Consider the following 4,947-nt stretch of genomic DNA (forward strand, 5'->3'; position numbering starts at 1 on the left):
AAAAGCTTTGGGAATCTCAAAGTCAGTCTGGTTGCTACTCCTGACTTCTTTTCCTAGCATGACACTGGCTCCATCAGATACAAATGTTACCCAGTTTTCATGAAGCCACTCTTCTGTAAAGCCAGCATTAGTTAAACAGGTGAGTAACGCCTGTAATATGCCATCTGCTCTCTGATTTTCCAGTTCAACAAGTTCCAGGAATATGAACTCAGGGCTTTCTTCTTGAATTGATGCTTTAATAGAAACTGTCATGACAGCTTTGTGACTTAAAGAAGATGCCTCGTCAATTAGGACAGCTAACTTACTGGATGATGCTATAATGCTACTGATGATTTTGCTCTGCATCTCACTAGCAACATGTTGTATTATTTGTGTTGCACTGTAACGTGAATGAAGTATTGAGCCCATTTTTACACCATTCAGTTCCTGCAGCTCAATGAGGCTCTCATGGTCAGAAAAAGGGTCGGTTCTTTTTGGCCAGATGGTAGGCTGTTCGAAACACAGCTTCAGTTTCCTTCATGTAGGACTCAGTCATAGTCTCCACTGCATTCTCAATGGCAGCTTCTTTCTGTTGCTCTGCCACCTTCACAGCCTGAGTGTGGGCCTTGGACAACGCATGTTTCCTCACCTTATTTCTCAAGATTGACAAACTTGTTGTTCTACTTCCCTGGCCAGACACTTGAATTTCAAAGTTCATCCATTCTCTTGAGAGCGATACACCTTGTCCTTGCTCCTTGTCGATCCCAATGGAGTTCACACTGCTACAGACCAGACATCCTGCGAAGCATAAACAAACAATGTAACTACTCCTGTATCCACAGCTGTACGTGTGCATGGTCCTTTACACACACACACACACACACACAAAGTTATCTGTGCCCACTGTTTCAGAAGTTACCCAAACTAGCAATCTACCTAAACTTACCCAATTTTTTGTTTTTGGATCCCAACCAGGGGTTCTTGGATTTGAAGTCTTCTGTTTGTTTAGCACTCCACAGGTCTGGCCAGTCATTATTGATGTCTACAGACAACAACAAAACTAATTATGCATCTCCCTGTCTCTCTCTCTCTCACACTTACACACACACACACACACACACACACACACACTACTGTGATCACAATAGTCATCAGCAAGACATGGGTCCCCCTCTTTACATTAACAATCTGCATAACCAAGTGGAAATATTTTCAGCAAGTGAAGCTGAAGCATACAGGAGATTAGTGAGTGAAATACTTGGGAGAGTTTATTTAACAAAAAAACAACAAATTTAACACAAAATGTTATATAACAGTAGCATTGTAAAAAACAAACATGGATACAGACAAAATAAATAGAAGGGCAATAAAATAAATAACATCACACAGAAATTCAAAATGAGGCTTAATCTGTCAAAATCACCTTTTGTTACAGTGTGAGGCTTCACTTTTCAATAAACTGGAGATGCAATTTACTGCCTGTGTGTTCTGACCTGGTGGTGGTAGACTGGATCCTTCTCTATGCTCACACTGACTTGCCTGGCTAGCTCCCGGTTGAGAGCTGCCAGGGCTGCTGGTTTTAGGGGTGGGGTCTGCCTGGGCCTGATCTGGGCCTGATTTGTGCCTCTTTACAAAAAAAAGTCTGCAATATCTCCCTTCCTTTTCATGGTTACCTGTCCCTATACAAAATAAGACAGCCTGATTAGACCTCAATATTGTTTTAGGCTGAATCTTAAACTATTTGTCCCCATTCTTGTGTTTTAACTTACTTAAAAATCAACTACCAGCTTAGCTACTATGCAATTAAACTAGATCATATAGGTTAGTTAGGGCTAAGTAACTTGGCTAATGTTATAATTTAGGGCTTAGTAACTTGGCTAACGTTATAATTTAGACCTTTACAATAATAAACAAGCTTCATAAACATTGAGATAATCAGTTTCATCAGTCTGGTATGAAATTCTTATGAACTGGGTTGATTAAACACTTACTGAAAACCAACAATGCCCCGGTTTCCCCCACATTATCCCAATCTACGTAGCTAGCTTCATAACGTTAGCTGACTCGCACTAACTATTGGCGGCAACATCTCTTCTCCTCTAAATGTGCAGTCACTGGCAATTTGCCAGTAGTTTAAAATAATGATTCATTTGGAAACCACCTTAAAACTTACCTCAGAATGATGTCTTCCATCAACTGGGGTGGCACACCGCCGCTTGTGTCCTTTCTTCATCCGTTGTTTGGTCTGCTGCCGTTATCGTAGTCAAGTGGCACCGGCACCTGAGTTTTTTTTTTTTTTTCACTGGCACCTGAGGTATTAGCGATATTTTCCTCGGCATGACCCGCCCTACTCTGCCTCTGATTGGCTCATCAGTCCTCATGCCTAAAGTTAACCAATCTAATCAGTGAAAGCAGCGAGTACCAGCCAATTAGAGGCAGAGGAGGGTGGGTCATGGCTTCACTATCCCCGAGGAAGAAAATAGGCAATCTGACTCACAGATATTACTGAATGATGCGCATCAGGGGGGATTTAGAAGTGGGTATACGCAATGCTGACTGAAAAATAAGTAGGTATACGCCGTATACCAGCGTATACCCTGGACTACACCTCTGGGTGTGCGTGAGTGTGTAGAGTCCTGTAAAGTGTGCATAGAGACAGTTCCAAAATATATGTAAAAAATACAAGGGTGAACTCAGATACACCGTGTAGCCATTTTGTTATGGCTTGGGGATAGAAGCTGTTCAGGAGTCTATGGCTTAGGTGTCTGAAATCTTTAACGAGTTTTTGGGACTTCCTTTCACACCACCTGATATAGAGGTCCTGGATGGCAGGGAGCTCGGCCCCAGTGATGTACTGGGCTGTCCACCCTCTGTAGGGTTCTGTTGCCATACCAAGCAGTGATGCAGCCAGTCAAGATACTCTTAATGGTGTAGCTATATAACATTTTGAGGATTTGACGGCCCATGCCAAACCTTTTCAACCTCCTGAGGGGGAAGAGGCGCTGTCGTACGCATGTGTGTGGATCATTTTAAGTCCTTAATGATTTGGACACCGAGGAACTTTAAGCTCTCGACCCGCTCCACTGCAGCCCTGTTGATGTGGCTGGGGGTGTGCTCGCCCCCCATTTCCTGTAGTTCACGATCAGCTCCTTGGTCTTACTGACGTTGAGGGAGAAGTTGTTGTCACTGACCTCCTCCCTGTAGGCCTACCACTGTTGTGTCATCAGTAAACTTGATGATGGTGTTGGAGTCGTGCATAGCCACGAAGTCGTGGGTGTACAGGAGGAGACTATACACACATACCTGTGGCGCCCCCATGTTGAGGGTCAGCATGGCAGAGGTGATGTTGCCTACCCTCACCACCTGGGATCAGGCCCGTCATGAAGTCCAGGATCCAGTTGCAAAGGGAGGTGTTCAGTCCCAGGGTCCTAAACTTGGTGAAAAGTTTGGAGGGGACAATGGTGTTGTACACTGAGCTGTAGTCAATGAACAGCATTCTCACATATGTATTCCTCTTATCTAGGTGGGTGAGGGCAGTGTGGAGTGCAATTGAGATTGCGTCGTCTATGGATCTGTTGGTGCGGTATGCAAATTGGAGTGGGTCTAGAGTGTCTGGGATGATGGAGATGATGTGTGCCATAACCAGCCTTTCAAAACACTTCATGATTACAGATGTCAGTGCTACAGGGTTGTAGTCATTGTGGCATGAAGCCTTAGAGTTCTTGGGAACAGGAATGATGGTGGTCAGTTTAAGACATGTGGGGATTACAGACTGGGACAAGGAGAGGTTGAAAATGACTGTGAATATGCCTGCCAGCTGTTTTGCGCATGCTCTGAGAACAAGCCCTGGAATGCCTTCAATATCATTGAGTTCATCTGGTAGAGAGGCATCATTGGGTCTTCCTTTGTAATCCGTAATGGACTGTAGGCCCTGCCACATGCTGCGGGCGTCGGAGCCTGTGCAATATGATTCCACCTTCTTCCTATATTGTTATTTTGCTCGTTTGATGACTCTGTGGAGGTCGTAGCAGGACTACTTGTTCCTGTCCTCAGCCATAGCCTCAGGGTTGTCTGCGATAGCCCTGTGTGCGGTAGCCTTGTCATTTATTTTAGCGCCATCCTCTGTGTTAATCCAGGGCTTTTGATTGGGGAAGCAGCACCTTCACTGTGCATTTCCTAATGAAGCTGGTGACTGAGGTGGCTAGCTCGTCGATGTTATCGTCGGAATCTCTGAACATATTCCAATCAGAGCTAGCAAAACAGTCCTGTAGCATAATCTCTGATTCTGATGACCATTTCTCGAAGGAGTGTGTCACGGGTACTTCCTGCTTCTGCTTTTATACAGGAGTATGGAGTCATGATCTGATTTGCCGAATGGGGGACGAGGGAGGGCCTTGTATGCTTGCTTGTGGGTAGAGTAACAGTGGTCTAGGACTTTATCGCCCCTAGTGGCGAAGGAGACGTGTTGATGGAAGTTGGGCATCACATGCCTTAAAATCGCTGGCAACAAGGAAAGCAGCCTCCGGGTGCAAGTTTTCCTGCTTGTTTATAGCCTCGTACAGTTCGTTAAGTGTCCGCTTGTTATTTTTATTTTCCTGAGGTGGAATGTATGCAACAGTCATGACAAGCTGAAAAAGCTGAGCTGAAAACTTACTCAGGATGTAGAAGGGTCGGCTTTTTACCATCAGGTATTTCAAGACAGGTGAACAATGGGTTGAGACTTCCACTGCACTCGAGTCAGCACACCATTTGTTGTTGATGAAGAAGCAAACCCCTTCCCCTCTCAATTTCCCTGACTCCACTGTCCTGTCCACTCGGTGAATGGAGAATCCATAGAGTTGTCCGAAAGCCATGTTTCAGAAAATAAGAGAATATTGCAGTTACGAGAGTCCCGTTGGTAGCAAATCCACAATCGGAGGTCATCCATCTTATTATCAAGTGACTACAAAATGGAGGGAAGAGGTGGCC

The 4,947-nt window shown here is 44.7% G+C and overlaps 1 long non-coding RNA gene across 2 annotated transcripts; it reads right to left on the minus strand.

The window, feature by feature from the left end:
• Positions 1 to 462: 462 nt before the first annotated feature.
• Positions 463 to 2,587, minus strand: LOC123482886. 2 transcript variants are annotated; one of them, XR_006658002.1, is made up of 3 exons: positions 2,153 to 2,587; positions 926 to 1,021; positions 463 to 777 (listed from the first exon to the last, which is right to left on the minus strand). It is a non-coding gene; the product is annotated as an uncharacterized LOC123482886 (long non-coding RNA). The 2 variants fall into 2 exon arrangements; XR_006658003.1 differs by lacking the exon at positions 2,153 to 2,587 and adding an exon at positions 1,403 to 1,991.
• Positions 2,588 to 4,947: the final 2,360 nt, after the last annotated feature.

Source organism: Coregonus clupeaformis, chromosome 40 (assembly GCF_020615455.1).
Source record: "Coregonus clupeaformis isolate EN_2021a chromosome 40, ASM2061545v1, whole genome shotgun sequence".
NCBI classification, from domain to species: Eukaryota; Metazoa; Chordata; class Actinopteri; order Salmoniformes; family Salmonidae; genus Coregonus; species Coregonus clupeaformis.